This window comes from Nothoprocta perdicaria, unplaced genomic scaffold (genome assembly GCF_003342845.1).
Source record: "Nothoprocta perdicaria isolate Ctin4 unplaced genomic scaffold, notPer1 scaffold_66, whole genome shotgun sequence".
Lineage (NCBI taxonomy): Eukaryota > Metazoa > Chordata > Aves > Tinamiformes > Tinamidae > Nothoprocta > Nothoprocta perdicaria.
Window position 1 is genome coordinate 1,219,228 of NW_020455932.1, and position 19,073 is coordinate 1,238,300.

The following is a 19,073-nucleotide window of genomic DNA, read 5'->3' on the forward strand; positions in this document are numbered from 1 at the left end:
GCACAGACCTCAATGCCAGGAATAAAATGAGCTCGTTTATCCAGCCTACCTCCCTGGCTTTCCACACTGCTTCACAGCTTAGTACCATACTCCTTTCATCATGTGCCCATGGCATCATTTTCCACTGCAGATTTGATAAATATGTGCAAGGATGATGCAAAGAATTACATGTCTCAGTCATTTGCTAGAATGCTAGGACCAGCACTGTAGATATCACCTGCAGAGGTAGCCTGAGGCCCCTGACTCAAATCTCTCTCCTCATCACCTGATTTCTCCAATTGCTTTCCTGTCCTTCCTAAAAAGCACATAGCCTTTCATGACAGCACTCCAGTCGTGTGAACTATCCCGCCATGTCTCTGTAATTCCAAGGAGATCATGATGCTGGGACCACACACAGATCTCCAGCTCGTCCTGTTTGTTCGCATACTGTGTGCATTGGTGTACAGGCATTTGAGGGAAGTATTTGAGTCTGAAGGTTTCCTGGGAGGGGTGAAAGAGGACCCTCTATAATCACACCCTAGACTCATTTCACCACTAACATATTGCTGCCACTGGGCACCTTCTGACTTTGGCTGCATCACACTGTCTGTGTCACACTCCCTGCTTCTTGCTTAGTTTAAAGCCCTCCTAATGAGCTTGGCTGCCTTTTGGCAAAGACCAATTCAATACTGGATAACAATGTGTACGTTACAGAGGCCAAGAGTTCAGGCTCAGCTCCTGAGTGCCGCTTTCATTGGCTTGCCTTACAGAACTCAACCTCAGCCCCATGTGCCCCTGCAGATGTGCCCACCGGGACCAGAGCTCTGCCAAACACACGCAGAACTACCAAGGGCGCCGATGCCACCCGACAACTCAGTCTCCTTTTCTAGCAGGGGGAAGCAAGCTTATCGAAAGCTCATCCAGCACTCATGTCCTCACCCTGAAAGGTATTACTATTTTTATATTGTCTCCATACCCAGTTTCTGACTTTGCCCATCCTCTCCTGGTCCTTCCATCATCTTCCATACAGATGTTTCTGCACAGCTCCCGACACCAGGTAATAAATTCATATACTCACTGCCCCACAGACCCTGGGCACTGCTGCTGAGAGATGACAAAGTGCTGAAAACCCTAAATGAACCAAATAACAAATAGTGCTTGCTTTGCTCTCCCCAAAGCCCACAGCTGGGCACGGCCTGAAAATAAACCCAAGTAAACACAAGGCAAAGAGTTGGCCTGCGGATGACTGCGCTTCTGCACTCTGCTGTTCAGGTTCATAGGCCAACGCTGCTCTTCCACTGAATCATCAGAGCTTGCGCAGGAGGAAAACTAGACGCCAGGGATTGGGGTAAGTTTGGGCATCCGTCAGCAGCAGCAGGGTACTGTGGAGAGAGTAATGCTCACTGAAAATTGTCACAGCAAAATATCATTTGCCAAGTGGACAGCCTTCTGCGCCAGCAGAGAACCCTGAAGCAGAGCCCGTGGAGCAGCAAGGGCTCGAAACAACCTGTACTCAGCTAATAAACAGCTGAGGCCTTTTCTCCTCTATTCCCACCTCTGCTCCCTGCCTGCGAAACAAATACAGAAAAAGAGAAAAACAGTGCTTGTCACCAGGACTGCCGGGAGCTTGCGCCTTAGCTCCTGCTCCAGTGGGCCCCGCTGCAATTCATTAAATGCTCTTTGGGGTCAGGGATGTGGTGGGAGAGGTAATGTGTCCTGGGGCTGGATGCACTATCCTGCCGCTTACGGAGCGCTTGGCGACCTCCTCCCCGCAGGGTGGAAAGGCTGATCTGCCCATAATCTGTAGCGACTGGGGAGCATTGCTCACATGGCCTTAAATGGCTTAACAAGCCCTTGGGAACTGTGACAAGGGCCTTCAGTGACCTGTGTCCCCTAATGCAGCTACTGTCGCCGAGAGCAGACAGCCCGAGGTGCGGTTTCTGGATGCCACTTCCACAAGGCAGCGGGATGGAGAAGCACAACCTGAACTGCAGTGAAGCAAAAGCAGGTTTGAGGTTACACAAAGTCATTTCAGCAGCATCAATCCAGCCATGGGGGACGACGCTTCGCCTTGGAAGGTGCTAAACAGAAGCACAAGGAACGCAGAAAACAGCACGTGTAACCTTAGCACATACTCACTGAGAGGGAACAAGGTAGTAAATAAACATCGAAATAATGAAGTGCCTGTTGTTTGGGACCAACTCATCCATCACAACCATCCTGGCAAGCAAAGAAGGGCCATGGATTCCTGCTGTCACTTCGCCCATGTTAGCTGGCACTGAAATCCACAAACTTGCATGAGATGTGACCCATCACCTGACATCGCATCTGCCTCGAGCATGATTTTGCCCAATACAGCAGTTTCTCTCATCCAAAATTCCCTTTGGTGCATAAAATACGTGTTGTCCCCAGGCAGGTGATATACAGGACATGACTCCTCCAGGGGAGATGTTCAAGGGAACCACTTATTCACACCATGGGTGATTTAAAATGCCCACGGTCCATCCTGAGCCTCCCTGTCCCACTTGGCACACGTGGCTGAAGCAGAACCACCTCCACAGCAAGTGACACCCTGGGACAAGGGGTGGCGAGTGTCACATTGGCCATAATTGGCTCCTAAGTTCAAATAATCGATCCCGGTCCCAGATAGGACAACAAACATTGGCTGAGGCCCAGCTATGAATTGAGCTTGTGCCTCCAGAGCACTGTGAGATGCTGCAAGCCCATGCTCTCCACAGCACTTTCACAAAACTCATTTTGTACAAAACACTGGCCAGATAATGACACTTCCACCACAGCGGTCTCCATTAGCAGCTAAGGGGACTAGAACCAGGGAGGAAGGTCTGCTGCTTTCCAGCCCAGACCTATGAGTTGGTTCTGCAATTCCTCTGCAAGATAATGGGAAAATATCAGTACTTTGTGTCTTTATTTTGGAGAAAGACTCATTAACGGTCTACTAGCCTCATGCAGCCACCACCAGACCTTTTTTTCCTCTCTGTACCAAATTTTCATGGGTTCAGGTTTCTTCTAAAAGGGCTACAATGAAAGGTAGGTGAGGGAAATGAAGGTAGTGAGTTCATTTGGTTCTTTGGTGTGGTATATTGTCTCATCTCATAAGCACTTATTTTCACTCAGTATAGATATTTTTGCATTACAGCAGAGTACTAAGTTATTCACTGACTTCTTTTGGTTCTGCTACTCCAAAGGAAGCAGTTGCTCATTCAGTTTATCATTACAGGGTTTGTGTTTGCAGCCACTGCTCTCTGAATGTTAAAGAATAACAAAGTCAAAAAATGATGTGTTTTTTGTATCAGCCTTCTGGCTTTAGGTCCCTTGCACCGCACTTCTTCCATCCTTCTGAGCTGCCTTCTGCAAAGGCGTCAGGTGGCACGGGCCTTGTGTTGCAACGACATGTGGAATGCTCTTTTCTGCAAGAGCAGAATGGCCAGGCCTTACAAATAAAAGCTCTGGGAAGTGGAAAATTTTGGAAAAATAAAAACAAACGCAACCCTCCACTCGACAAGCCTCTGGTGCCACGGCTGGATATGACAGAGAAGCAGGAGTGGCCGTATGCGGGGGGACTCCTCCGGCTCAGCAGCTTGAGCCCCTTCCACGAACACACTGCTGCTGTTGCTTTTGCAGCTGCTTTAACCTCAGTGCTTACGTGCCTCAGTTTCCTATCTCTAAACCAGGCACAAAATCCCCCTGCCTTCCTCCGAAGCTGGCTCTCAAAAACCAGCTGACCTGTTCGGCTGAGATTTATACCCATTTCACAATACAAAAGGCTGTAGCCGGCAGCATGGAAAAATTCTGCTTAAAAATCTTTTGACAAAGATTTAAGTGTTAGAGAACAGGGTGAGAGTGGCGATTGCTGCAGCTTTCCCAGGACGTAAGTGGAGAGGATACGGCTGGGGCCACTGCTGCTCTGTGGACCTTGAGGATGGATCTAAAGACAGCGGCTTCACACTTCCCAACGCAACAACACTGTGAGGGCAACAGAGGGACTTGCTTCTCATGGGACATTTCTCCTTCTGGTCATTGTGCACCGTCAGAGATTTTCCTTTGTTTGAAGATTAAAAAACTATCTACCTATGGTTCTATATCAAACTTGACAATGAGGACCTCAGGAGAGCCCATTTCACCACTGCTCTCCTTTGCATCTCCATGAGCTGCATGACCCTCTCCCAGCAAAGCTGATGGAGATGCTCACCTGGATGGGGGTCAGGAGAAAGGCAGATGCTCCCTGATAAGCAGCACACACCGCCACATATCTACATGTATCTACATATCTACTATCCTCATTATGCAGCTAGGGAAGGAGTATGTGCTAATTAAAATTACTCTTTGGGCTCAGCACGTCCTTGGTGGCGCTTGCACAGAGCACAGATGACGCCACGCGGCTGACTGATTTATTTACATGTCTGGAGTCCTCCCGGGCCTTGCTTTCCAATTAAGGGCACAGACATGAATTTGGGCTTGTTCCAGCAGCTGGATACGCCCAGCTGGCATGGAGGAGCCGAACCAGGGACTTTCACCTACTGCAAATGCTCTGGTTGCTTTCGCTGCTTGGAAATGCATGGGAAGAACCCAGCTTCACTCCCTAATCCAAGAGAGAAAAACACCTGCGGGCTCTGCAGAACAGGGGGGATTTTTGCAGAGCCTCCAGCAGCGTGAGCCTGAATCGCTCCCAAATGCAAGAGCAGGGATGGAGGAGAGAAGCCACTCATTTCGTAAAGGAACAGACAGAGGTAAACAGGACATGACCAAGCGGGCCCTTGGATTCCCATCCCCGGACTGCAGTTAGACTTGAAGTGCTCAGCCTTAGTGGCCATCCTCCTTGAAGCCTTCGTGGCCGGACAGCGAGAGGGCACCAGCGTCTCGCCTGGAATGCCACAGGAGCCTTTCTTTGCAGGGAATTCGAAGCAAGGAGATGAGCACCAGCACTTGCACTGGCCGTGGGCTGGCTCCAGTGGAGGGTCCCATCGCAGAGCAACAGGTTGAGGGCAGAGCAGGGCAATGAGCAAGGCAATCACAAAGCCTTGTGAGGACCTGCCAAGCAGAGGGTGTTTGGGAAGGGATGGTGAGGAGAAAGAGCAGAGCCTCCCTGTTAATCAGGGCAGTCTGCAGCTCTCGCCACATCTAAACTAGGATGCAGATGCCACTGTCCAAAGCGTTTGCAGCCCTGTTCAGATGGAAGCAGCCGCGGAGCTCGAGGGAAGGAAACCCTCAGGAGAGCAGCAGGGGGAACTCCCTGGCCACCCATTCGTGGGAAATTAGAAGTAAGAGCAACACGTTCTGTGGCAAACCAGAATGGTTTAAGTGGGAAGCCTCCAAACTGAGGAAGCAGGAGGGCTGTGGTAGCCTGTGAGCACACAAACATATAGCACGTGTGTGCATAGGTGCTCTGCTGTATAGCACACGTGCGTGCCACCTTCTGTGGCTATGAGCCGTGCTCACCCTTCGAGATCATGCCAGCTCTGGTGGGAACGTGGCATTTGCCTTTAGGTCATGCATGAGCTCGAATCAGCAGCTGCTTCTGGACCCTAGGGTGCTGCTCTGTTCCGTTTATCAAGTTGTGATGCGTTACTCACACTGGAGAGCTTTGGCATTGTTGATGGAAAGTCAGAGAAGGACCAAGGAAAAGCAAGTCCTGGGCATGGAGTCCTTGATAAGAATGACCTGCCAGGCACCTTCGCCATGCTTCCAGTGAAAAGAGCCTCTTTCAAAACACTTTCCCCAAGAAACACGTGGAAAACATGTCAGGTTGGACCTACCAAAGGCATGTGTTCTCTTCATGAGCTCCCAAGTAAACTTGTGTGTATATATGTTAGATGTCCTAGGAGAAGACATCCGAAGGGAGAGAGAGAATCAAAAAAGGGCTATGAGGCTGGATTCTCAATGATAGAGCAGCACAAATCCCATAGGAATGGCACCGTGAGGTTTCTAGAACTTCTCTTCCTAAAGCTTGAATCCCCCATGTCTGAAAAAGGGCTAGAAGAGAAGATCAACAGAAGGATCAGGCATTTCCCCTTGCACCAGGCAGGCCCATACGCAAAGAGGTGACAGCAGAGAAGATTTGCGGTGTATTTCTTCCTGAAGACAAACCACGGCATCCTGCTCTTTGGGAACGACAAAAGCCAAACCACCAGCCAGGAAGGACTTAAGGGACTCTAGCTAATGCCCACTGGTCTCACAACACCATGGGATTCTACTGCTACACACATTTGGCCAAAGAAAGGGCAAGGAATAAACACCCCGTTGCTCCTCCTCGGGAAGAAAACAGCATCTCTCCCCTGATGGCCCCAGTCAAGGCTGCTGCTGTGGTCTTGGCAGCCAAGCTCCCCTCCAGGCACAGAGGACGTGTCCACCCTGTCCACCCGCGTGCGCTGGCATGCGAGGTTGCTGTTTAATAAACTTTGGGGCAGTTTGTTCTTCTCAGGAACCCCGTGCGAGTAGCCATGGCAACACCCTGGCAACCCACCAGTGATGCTGCACATCTACGTGACTAATCCTAAAAGCCTAATTTGCACAACTCATTTGAATGCCTGCAGCTCCGTGGGTCACTGCAGGGCTTTACGCAGTGGCCAGGGCAGGGTCGCCGATGGGGCCATTGCTGGTGGATCTGCACTGCAGTGCATCTCCTGGTTGCAAAATTAAGTGATTTTCTCATGCAAGATAATGGGGCTGGAGAGAGGAGAAGAAAAACAACGCAACTGAAACCCAGCCATAATAACAAACCCAGCTGATTTTCCATCCAAGAGCTGGCTAGATGAAACGCCATTGTAAATAAAAATTCTACCCAAGGATGCCGTGGATGGCTCTTCTTTCCTCCGGCTTTGGCATTTCTCTTTCGCAAACTCTTGCCACCCACGTCTCACACAGGACGGCACGAGGAAACGGGCAGTGGCCTCTGAAACGCATCAGCTGCAGGTACTTTGCAGACCCCCTCCCTCTATGTACGCAAAGCAATAAGAGGCACAAAGTGCTGTAAGACTTTATCTTACTCACATAAAGCAAATTATGCGGGCCTGACACTGTGGACTTTTAAACTTTTACACTGTAGTGTGAAACAATTCTGGCTTGCCTAACTTCTTGTGGCTTTGAAGTCTCTCTCACATCTCTCTACCTGCTGGTGACAAGTATTCATACCCCGGCAGGGTGATCAGGTATGGTGGGGACCTGGACCTCCAATTTACGACTTCTTCCTCTGCATGCATCTCCCAGGAGAAAGCCTGCTGCATGCATCCAGGAGCAAACATGCAGAAGTTTGCATTTGACAAAACCAAAGCTCCACTTTGCTTATCCGGATTATCCTCTCCCTAAAACTGGAGGCCATGTAATTGCACTTGCCCCTACGGCTGACACAGAGCCAGCTCAAGTACAAAGCATTGCTTGTTCCCTTCATTAGTTTGTCAATGTTTCTGTTCCTGCAGAGGAAATTGAGTTTAACCAGGAGTTATCTCTACTCGTAGTTCATTAAATGGTTGTAATAAAGTAATAGCAGCAGCAATAATTACTACAGGAACTAATGGCTGCTTCTGCAACCTTCAAGAGCAGAATGCGCAGCGCAGAACGCAGCACTTCCCTGGCTGCAATTGAGAAGCTTCATGGGTGAAGTTGTGCAAAACGGGGGCTCTGGAAGCCCTGACGTGAGAGCCAACCTCTGCCCTCTTGGAAACAAAGACATTCCCTGATCCCACTGGAGGCCGAGCGAGCATTTCCAGACGGCTTAGTTACATGTGAGCTCTAGATGCCAGAAACAGCAGCTCCGAATGCTCCCCTGGAAAACTGCATCTCCCCGACCACAGAGACGCTGTGGTCTGGAGTGCATCTGCTCCTGTAAACCCTGCTGATTCTACTGGGACCACTCAAGGGAGAAGGGCCAAGGCTGCAAACCATGGAGGGGTTTGCATCCAGAAAACCTGGGACAACACTAGTTAAACACTGTAATGAATTGAAGCTTCCAATGAATTCAAAGTTATCTTCCAGTATATTTTTAGTTGGCTCCAACAGGCATTACATAATAGCTATTATATAACAGCACCACAGCTACAAATACTCTTTTGGGCTTTATTTATTTACTGTTTTCTTCTCTCTCTTTTCTTTTTATTTTTCTATCATCTCCTTAGTGGGGGAATTGATCAATAATTGTGCTATCCATCAAATGTGGGAGGCAAATCTTTGGGAGAAAAAAGAAATATATCAAATAGGGTGAAAATGTTGTTACTAAGCCTGCAAGCACTCCTCTCTTGCCCAACCTCAAACAGAATTAACTATTCCCAGAATAGAAATTCCACTAAGGCTTATCTGTGGTTTAAAGGGACAGACTGTGATTTTGTGCAGACACCAAATTTCTCAATAGTGGAGGGTTTTTTTTTATCTCTTGCTGTTGATAGCTCAGAAGACAAAAATAGAGTGCGAGTGGAGGGGGAGCACTGTGTAAAAGATGACGAGCCAAAACCGAAGGAGCTCTTCTTTGCCTGCCGGCAAGACTGGATCCAATCAGCGGCCCTTAAAAAATACATATATTTGCTAAGGGAAGATTCTTTTTATCTTTTCTCCTGAGCCACCAGCCTGGCAGAGCAGCAGAGCCTTCTGCTCCCTGATTAGGTGCTGCCTGGAAAAAACAGAAAGTTTTCAAAGGCAAGAAATTTGTCCTTCACTGGTTCCGACTGCCATACTGAGATGCTGCAGAAGCAAGTGCTCTGCCACCAAAAGGCAAATTAAACATCAGAAAAATCAGCATCGGTCTGGCGGCACCTGCATCACGTCACCCTAAAGAGCAACATACACTTCAGACAGGTAAAAGCAACCTCTCGACTTGCTGGAAAAGCCGTCCCAGGAGCTGCCCGGGCTGCTTGCAACTGGGAATATTAGAGAATCAAGTGTCAAAACAAAGGAAAACAATAAGTTTTCTTGCTAAACATTGCCCATATGTTGGGCAGTGTTCTCCAGCAGCCCATTGCAGTTGCTGGATTTCAACGCGAGCTGCTCACTCTGTAACAGCATATCGATTAAAAACCAGTGGTGACAAAGCTGCCTGGATAGGGTGACCCTGCCACGCAGCTCCGAGCAAAATCCCTAGGAACACTCTAATCCTATGGAGACCAGAGGTCACTCCGGCAACACACATAGCAGCAAATAGTTTGCTCAGAGATGAGCAAAATGTTGCACTCTCTTCAAATTTAAGATAGTAACTTATTAAAAAAATAAAAATAATAAAAGGACTTCCCCTACAGAAGTGTTTACTCTCTGCTGAGATGCAGGGAGAGGCGTTTGCATTGCTGCAGGACCGCAGAAAAGCAAAGGTTTAAAAGTAAAAAAGACATAACAGCACAGAAAGTGGTGCCTGTTAGAAGATCTGCAGCTTGGTCTGCACGACAGCAAGCAGTGCTCACAGAAACTCCACCAAAGCACCAGGCATTCCAAGGGGGAAAAAGACCTGTGCTCTACACAATCCAGCTGCGTCACCCGGTGAAGACGACCTCTTCGGCTATTTTCACCCATTTGTAGGGTGGCATTTGTCAAGCTTCCGTAAACAGCTCCTGCATATTTAACAGGCACTGTAAATCCATTACTGTGGTGAGCAATATGCACTTTGGACAGGTAAAAGCAACCTCTTGACCTGCTTGACTCTATTCATTAATTAACAACTTCTATATCATTTATTAACCTTTTATAACTTGCCTTATTTATAAATCAATATTTATTTATAAGTGTGCCCTTAATGAAAAGGATGATCCCACCTCTCAGTACAGCAAGACACGATATGTGCAGCTTCTCCACAGGGTCAAGGTCCAGTGGTGGCCTGGAGCTTGGAGAGACTCACCTATGCTGGGAAAGTGACACATTCAGTGATGCTCAGGTGAATCCGTGGTGGGACAGCTCGTCCTGCAAATGTGTCCAGGCTGACAATCAGCAAAGGACTAAGACACAAAGAATCACAGAGTCTTAGAATCATCATGGTTGGAAAAGGCCCTCAAGATCATCACGTTGAAACATAAACCCATCAGCACCATATCCGTATCTTGCTCACTTCGGTGTAGTTTAAGGATCCTGTTAGCAGCCAGAGCTGGAAAGAGGGGATCCTTGTAGAAGATTCCTTCCAAGCCACCATCCTAAGGCCTGCAGCTCTTCAGGCTGCCTCCCTCAACGCATTCTAACACAGTGACCAATCATGCATCTTGCAGACAAAAACACTGAAAGTGCAATATCAAAAAAATCAAGTGAAAATAGAAAATCATAGAGTTGACCTGTGCTCAGAAGAAAGCCACTACAATTACCATCTTGGTGTAGCAAACTATGGAAAAAAACGCATTTCCACCAAAGCACCGTCGTGCTCGGCACACAGTTCTGCGCTAGGGCTCTACCACTTAGACCTGCCACCACGTAAGCTAGCAGAGGATCTTTTGTGCTGTTGAGAATGAGTGTGGGATGAAGGCCACTCTTGGTGGCGAGTGTGACAGGCACCCACCATCACTGGTGCGCTCGCTGCTCGCTGCTGGTGTGAGGGCTGCATGCTCAAGGGGACATGCGTTTCTGCCCCCAAATCCTGACGCCCACCAGCCTGTTCTCTTTCTAGGGTGCAGAATTGCTATACGTGGGCTGACGGTCTCCAACGAGGAAGGCAAAGGTTCCTCCTGATGCAAAGATACCTCCTGTACCAAAGCACAAGGGCTGGAGCTCACCAAAGGCAATGGTGTCAGTATTTGGTAGTAAATCCCTCCCGGTTGCTCCCAAGACTGGCTCAAATACACTTTGATGTATTGGAAAGCAATTGAAAAAGTCAGGTGGCCCTGCATGAAGGCTCCTTTCCTAGGTTCCTGAAATCCAGAAAAGGAGGGAAGGGGTTAGGGCTTTTCTATAGGAATCACTGGTCAAAATCACTGTGAGGCAGCACCATCAGCCCCAACCTCCATGAAGTTTCCAAGTTTTGCTGACCCAGTTCATTATCTTGAAGAACAAATCGCTCCAAGTGAGCTGTGACATCAGTGAGTGCGATCCTCTGTTTGCTCCAGCTATTAATGTTTAAGATGTAATTAGAGGCAAGGGCAGAAAATAACCTTTGTGGAATATTTTTCAGACCATTAGTTGAAAGAGTTTTCCACACAATTTCTCCCTGGCATTTCTGAGCACAAGGGCCTTCTCACCCAGCGAAGCCAGCTCTTATCTTGCTGCTTATCCCACCAACCCCAAGGAGACAAGGTCCAATCAGACGGGAGTCAAGAACAAGCTGTCTTGTTCCCCTTGCCTCCATAGGAAGAGGCCAGCTCGGTTTTACTCTCTAATCCCACGTTCTTCTCCTCTCTGAGATGTTTAAGAACTGCAGAAAGGAGCTGGCAGAAAAGCAAAGATTATGGCACGTATATCCACCAGAAATTACAGGACACAAATAGTGCATCTTGCTGCTATCCTGCAATAGGGACCTGATCTGCTCGTTAAGAGCGAGTCTGTTAAACTGGCAAACTTCTCTACAGGAAATTCTTCGTATTAAGCCTTTCTGCCTTGTGCTCACCTTGGAAATACGATGCTGTTCAGGGTGCTTTAGTCAAATCTTTAGTTGGTCCACACAACAGGGCTTGATGTGAGCACAGCATATGGTCTTCTCCTGTGTGGCCCTGTGGGACCTTCCCTTGTGGAGACTCAGGCTCCTTCCAGCTGCCTTCTCTCCCTCCAAAGCCTTTTAAAGCCTTTTATAGCTTTCACGGGGCCATACAGGGATTTGGTCCACATTCGGCTCCAGCCCGAGGTGGCAGGACATATATGTTTAAAATAAAGCAGGTGCAAATGCTTTGGAGGCACAGCCAGCTCTGCCCAGCAAGCGCTGCTGCAAACTGCCTCTCATGCCGGCGCGTGTTTTCCAATGGGGCTGCTGCACTTGAAGCTCCTTTGAACTCTGTGTTTAGGACACACTGCTTGAGCTTTTAAAAGCAAACTGGTTTCTCTTTGTGAATTCCTTTCATCCAACTGGAAGGCATTGAGAGAAGCTGGCATGGACTGTCCCAATCCTAGAGCACACAAATGCGTGTCCTCATAAAGGTACAGTTGAGCTGGTAAAAGGGGGCACACCGAGGCATTCGCCTATCTCAGGAATTTGTTTATACAAATTCTGAAAATGAATTTGCCTGGAGCGAGAGGATCTCTTCCCTGGTTCGGAGCATGAGGAGCCACTGCAAATGTCTGTGGGAGTCGGGCTGCTGCAGGCAAGGAGTTCGTGCCAGGGGCTGCTTTATTTTCTGTTCACTGGCTGTGATGTCAAAGCAGCACCGGGCCAGGGTCCGGGCCGCACACGGATCCGCGCAGCCCTGCGACCCTCATCTGCAACCAGCACCTCCCCCAGCACGCTCTCCTGGGGGTACTCACAGTCACGCCTTTTATTTTTCCTTGCCCTTTTTTAAACTAATTCACCAAACCTTGAACCTGGCATCACCAAGGGCTTCAGCTGCACCATGCCACCCCACCAAGGCAACTCCTGATGATCCTGTCCTCTGCTGAAGCCTCTTCCCTGACAGATGCCTGGAATCTGTGTGTGAGCTGCCCATCTCATTCACCAACTAGTGAAAACCTAGGTTTGATCCCGGACCACTGACTCTGGCTGGATGCTCTCAGTGGATGATTAAAGCTTTAAAAAACAATACTTTGTTTAAGACTCTGCAGTCTTAAGCCAGAGTTTAAGGACAGGATCTGGAAAAGAACAGCTGAAAAATGCTTTTGCTTAATCTCTTTCTGTATCTCTGAATATAGAATACACATATATTTGTATATGCATATATATACACACATATATACACACATGTATGTGCATGTTCATAAAGACATGTATCTATATATTAAAAAAGGGAACTCTTAATTACACAAGTTCAGCTCCAAGTGTTTCTGTAAATAAATACCTGACGCAAATCTGGAGAAGCAGAACAGAAAAACAACTGTGAAAAAAGTACCTTGCAGTCTCAGCTGTTTCAGCAGGACCCCCGAGATTATCATCTATTTAGTGCTTACAATACGTCTAGCATTGTATGAGATATGAAGATAAAGAAATTGAGGTGTCAGGGACCCCTCCAGAGTTACCAGCCACATGCCTGGTGCTCCCAACACCCCCAGCCCTTGGAGAAGCTGCTTCTCACATGTGCAAACCTCTCTGATTTCACATACTCCAGAAGCAACTTCAAAGAAATGCAGCCCCAAAGTGTGCAGAAACAGTTCATTCCAACTTTGGAAATTCAGTAAATGTGGAAGATGGGAAACTGGGACCGAGGAGGTATAAGTAAGTCTTACACAATAGGATGAAAATGTTTCAGTGGGACATGGTGAGGGAAATCCCAGTGAATAAAGTCAAAACAGAATGAACAGAGCTAGTGAGATGCATAACTGGGGACATGCCCAGATAACATGCAAAGAGCTAGGAGAGGAATTATGAAGGAAAAGGACCTTGGTTTATATGCAGTTATGAAGGAAGCTGGCTACTGTCAACCAAAAACCTTCACTTACATGAAGTTCCTCGAGTGAGGAGAACTGCAAAAAGGCACCACTGAAGGTGCTGCCGCAGATGTCTCGGAGATCAAAAGGGATTTAGACAAATTTGCTGTGGATTGGTACATTCATAGCTATCAAATACGGTAATGTGGATTCAAGCTGTGTTTTAGGAAGCCCTAGATTGTTGTTTGGTGGGTGACTGCACTGGGGGAGGAACAAAATGAACCTTCTCGCTTGTCTCCTGTCCTTGAGGATCTTATGCAGAAGACTTCCCAGGGGCATTGCTCACGGAGCCGCCAGGCAATCGGAGCTGACATCCCCACATCTCGCAGACAGATGAGAATCTCCACAGATGCAGATTAATGCAGACAAGATGTCTTCACTGTTACTGTACAATGCAATTGATGCAGTAATATCTCTCACCACGTCCCTGTACTCCAGCAGGACAGTAGGCACCTAAAAGCAAGCAATGTACAGCATGCATACCAAATTTCTTCCTCGAAGGAGCCCTCTGTGCTGTGCTACAGGATGCACAGAGGCTGGTCAGTCTGTAAGCTCTGACTAGCACTCAGCAAGCCCCTAATTCAGGTGTCAAGACTTCCATCTAGGTGTACAGCATATCCGGAATCATGATTTAGCCTGGACCTCATTAACATCTCCTCATGTTAAACACTCGTTCCGAATTGAATAAACGATTTGGAAGAAGGGGTGAGCTGTGGTTTTATTTTCATCACCTGGCTGTGCAGTGTGTGCACAGGGACAATCCTGCAGAGCGCTACTACCCCAACCCCAGGTCAGCCTCCTATGTGGTCCTGTTGCCTGTTGTCTCCACAACGTTTGGCAGCCTCAGCTGCAAGAAAACACATTCCTGGAAGGTGCCTGCAGCTGAACGGCAGCCTCAGAGATGCAACAGCCCTCAAGTGGCTTTATGCACTGAGTGTCACGAGATGGATCTGCCTCTGCCAAGCAGGGCTGGGAAACCAGCCCGCCCCACAGGTCAGGCATTAGCTGCGTGCAAAGAATTAGTGCCACCATTCAACACAACCTTAGGCAGTTTTAGGCCTGCAACCTAATTAGAGGCCATTGTTATCTGCAAATGCTGTTTTCGCAGCTGTCAGGAAATTAAATAACTCCGGGGTAACTTGGAACAAAGGGAAGCTGTGCAAACACAGGGCCTGATCCTGAAATCCCAACTCTGACACACAGCCCCGCCGCTCTCCAAGCGGTTCCATGTGCAGTGAGGGGTTGCAGCGTGACCGGCTCCTCTCTTCTATGGGCCACAGCACAACATGCTGCTGTCCTGGTGCAGCTCACGTGCTGTTCCATTAAAAGCCTATGAGCTTGTGAATCCGTATCTTAAGGCACTGCCTTAGTCCCTCCTGACCTATCTGGGCCCCCGAGTGAAGGACACAGTACAAGTGTCCATGAGGAGAGCCACCAAGGACTAATAAAAGCCCCCAGCTTTGACCTGGCTTTCAGTCAGCATGCTGCTCACCCTACAAACCCTGGACCGTTAAACTCTGATGGCAACCTAAAAATGTACATGGTTATCCTTCTCCGGTGACTTTTTAAAAATTCAACAAAATGAGAATAGTGCATTTCCAAGGGGACCAGTGCAAGCATGTAAAGTGCACAGGAGTGTGTCCCTGTATAAAGCGTGCTGACAGTGGCCTTCTTTCACAGCTCCCTGCAAAATACAAAGCTCAGGGTAAGTGCCAGGCTGGACCCTGATTTACCAATAAATGGCATTGCACAGAAAAAGTCACAGCATGATAAAGAAACGGTTGTGATGGGAAAACACATTTCTCACCTGCGTGTGGCCAGCTACTAGGCAAGACTGCTACAAAATTCTATTTTTGCATGTTAGAAGAGACACTCATCTCTTGGGAATACAGCTGTAAGTAACACCCCACTCTGAAGTTCATGGAAATCTGGACTTGCGGTTAGGGCAAAAAATCCAGCAAAGCACCAAAAAGGCGTGTGTGACCTTAAAGGAGATGCTTGGTCTCCGTGCATCAGTTTCCTCCTATGTGGGGGGAAGAAATGACGCCTTACCTCGGGGGGCTATCGTGTGACAGGAAACACCAATGTGCTCTGAAAAAACAGAATGGCCTTATTGTATTTGGCTAAAAGTGCAGAGCACGAAGGTAAACTCCAAAAATAATCGCTACGTCACCCGGGCCAGGGAAGGGGTTCGTGAGGGAACCCCACATTAGGCCACAGTTGGCTGCCAGGAGAGCAGGCAGCTCCCTACCTTCCTCCCCGTGGGATAATGTGTCATTAACCTGGGAAAGCAAACTCCGACCTGGCTGTGAAACTTAGAGCTTGCTTCAAGGAGGCAGAGAAGGAGCCAGGAGTGGCCTTTGCTCTGGGATGAGCTCAGCCAGAGATACCTTTAGATGCATCCGTACCCCGAGGACGGGGGGCCAGGTCCCTCCCAACTCACTGCCTGCAACCATGCAGGCTCCACAAGAGCCCAGGATGTTGTCTCCAGGAACCAGAATGCACACACTGCAGAAATCAGTGGGTTTTCCGCTTCTTGACAGAGCCTTCCCAGGGTTTCAGCACATCTTGGCAACGGCTTTGCTTGCAGGATCCATGTGCCTGGGGCTGGGAAGGACCTGGCCTGGACGAGCATAGGGAGAGGACGCGGATGCCTCAGGTTGCTGCTAGCAAAGAAAAATGCCAAAAACTAACAGCGCAGAGATAAAGAGAGACAAAATAAGGAAATGGACATGCTTTGACTCACTTTTTCTACTTTCAAATGAAAAAGCACACAACCCTTTAAAAAAACCAAAAACTGCATTTCAGACAATATTCCACTGGATGGAAAGAGCAGCGCAAATAACCACATTCCAAATAGGACTCAAAGATGAAGCTGCCAAATTCTTAACAGTTTGTGCAACTGTGACCTTGAGGCTGCATGACTTAATCCTATGCAATATTAAATACGAAGATATGAGACTGTAAAAGATTATGCAACTCTTTTTCTATAAAACAGTAGTTATTTTTCACCATAATCTCTAATTTGATCTGTTGCAGGGATGATTTATTCCACAGGTTTGGAAGCATAGCCATTGTAAAAGGCCTTGGGAATCCCTTGGGACAGAAGCTACCTCAATTACTATTTATCATGGCCCTTGACTGCTACGTTATCAAAGCATTTCCACAAGCTCAATAATTAATCTTTATAATGCCTGTTATGAGGTGATTTAATAGGATTATCCCAATTTTTTCAGATGAGGAACCCGAGCCACGACATGAGAGTAAAGTCAAACAAATAAGCCTGGAGCAGACACAGACACTTCATCCTCAAGGTTCTGATTCTCCATCACTTCACCAATTAAAACTGACTCTAGAGAAAGCCAAAAATCTAGTTACATTGCAGGAGGATTACCACACCAACCACGGATCATAAATTCAGGATTTACCCAAACCAAACAAATCTGGCAAACTTGCTCAGATCCCAACTCTGGGGCCTGCCACATGCCTGCATTCTGCAAGGGCTGACCAGAATAGAAGTGGTTCTCTCCTTGCAAAAGATGACACTGCTTTGTGGGAAGTCATTCCAGACTCACCTTTCCTAGTTCAGGGTCACAGCCTTTACAGAAAGGATGGCAAGGTGCCTGGAAATCCAGTTGCCAGCATGAGTAGCCAGGTCGTGAAGCTGAGAGAAGTAGAATCTAAAACTTGAAGTGGGGTCACAGCCAGCAAAGTCTGGGCTGTGAGGGTTGAGTGCCCTCAGCCTTGGGAAAGAGTTCACGTCTCTGCTGTACCACTGGTCTCTCTTGAGCAGGTCCCTCAGCTCTCCCTTAGATTCAGTTCCTTAGCTGTGAAGCGGGGATAACAGCTCTTCCTCATTCTGCATAGGGTGTGCAATGCCAAATCCCCTTAAAAGGCATGGAAAAATACCAATTACAGACCCACAGCTACTCATTTTGCTAGCCTGGCTCACCTCCACCAAGCCAGCTGGTTGTGGTTAGTATCAAACCACCAGAAAAAACACCTTGCTCTTAAGTCCTACCATAAGAAGTCCAAAGATGGAACAGCCTACAAATGGCCAAACACTCTCTATCGAAACCAGTAAACAGGACTGCTACTTAACACTTGAGTTGTGTTTTGTCATTTGACATCTACGTGAAGTTTCAATGAATCTTTTCTTCATTTCATTGAGAAAAATATTTTTAAGGCCTGCATCAATGGAAGTGTTGGTAAGAGTCAACCATGGTTTATGTCTCCTTATCTAACTCCAGCTTCGGAAATCACTAGGAAACAGCCAAGATGGAATCATTTTAAAGGAGCAAGCCCTGGCCAGTCAAGTGGTTCAGGAAGAGACGTCTGGGCTCCCACAACACAAACTGCGAAACAAAAATAGATCTCGATTCACACTCATCTCTTGGTGGAATGGTGGAAAATAGGTGTTATTTATGTAGTATTTCTTTAAATGGGAGCAAAGAAAATGGACCCAAAAGACATCAAGTGGCGAGTAATAATGTAAAGAATGGTATCAAGGATGATCGGTATTAACAAATCCACAGACGTGAGCTCTAAGCAGAAGCTCATGCATTCCTTCTCTAAGTGACACAAATCAGACCTGGGAATATTCCCTATTTCCCATTCTTCCCTCAAAAGCACCAAACTGTATTGCCTCTTGGAAGACGGAAATCATGCGCATGTAGCACGCCCTCAACATGTATCTAGATCAATACAAGCACCCGTGTGCTGTGGCAAAGACCTTTCCACCCAAACACCTTTTTGAATCCCTCAGTACTCCATTCCTCATGTTTTCAATTTACATTTAGGTCACAAGGACCACATTACTTGAAAAAAAACCACTGAAAATCACAGACAATCTTACCTAGCCAATGCAGAGATCCAAAAAAGGGAGAGATTGTGCACGTGTTTAGGAGCAAAACCCTCTTCTCCCTAGCAACGTCTGTTTTTTCCCAGCCGTCTGCACGCAGTAAACAGGGCCAGGAATTTACCGCTGCAAATGTCAGGCAGCAAATCAAGCCACTGCACCTCGATGCACGAAGGCCTCCTCACAATAAAAATTTAAAGGAGAAAGAGTTCAGAGGAGAAATGCTTCTAAAAGTAGATGCATCTGTTAGCTTATTTTCCTTCACGTTTTAAATGGGAGTTAGAGTCTGCTCCCGGCTAGACGGGCTAGCTGCTTGCACTTATTTGCAACTCTGAATTCTCATTTCTTTTGCATTTGGGATCTGACATCCCGATATCGTTGAAAAAACAACTTGATGTGGCACTAAAGCGTTTGGTGGTCCTGAATCCGAGGACATTTTTACACATTTTGAGAAAAATCTGAAAAAGAGAAGCAAAATAACCAAACTCCCAAGCTGGCACAGGTTAGTGCAGCCACGCAGCAGACACAGGGATACTAGCCCTGCTACTCTCTGAAATGGCCCAAACTTTACCCAGTTCTTGCCAAAAAGGTAAAAAACAGAAAAAAATATTCTGTTTCAGGGAGCAGCAGCTACTCGGCTCTCCTGCCACATGCCAGCTGCATGGCAGGGGATAAATGTTAGGATAAATGTTAAGATTTTACACAGCTGTTTGAGCTTCCTGGTAGCTGAGACACTCGTCTTTCCACACGAGGAACCGGA

At 47.6% G+C, this 19,073-nt stretch overlaps 1 protein-coding gene across 1 annotated transcript in view; it reads right to left on the minus strand.

Annotated features, from left to right (window-relative positions):
- The window catches only part of CASTOR2 (cytosolic arginine sensor for mTORC1 subunit 2), a 72,680-nt gene that overhangs the window by 10,707 nt on the left and 42,900 nt on the right, over nt 1–19,073 (minus strand). The window lies entirely within an intron of this gene.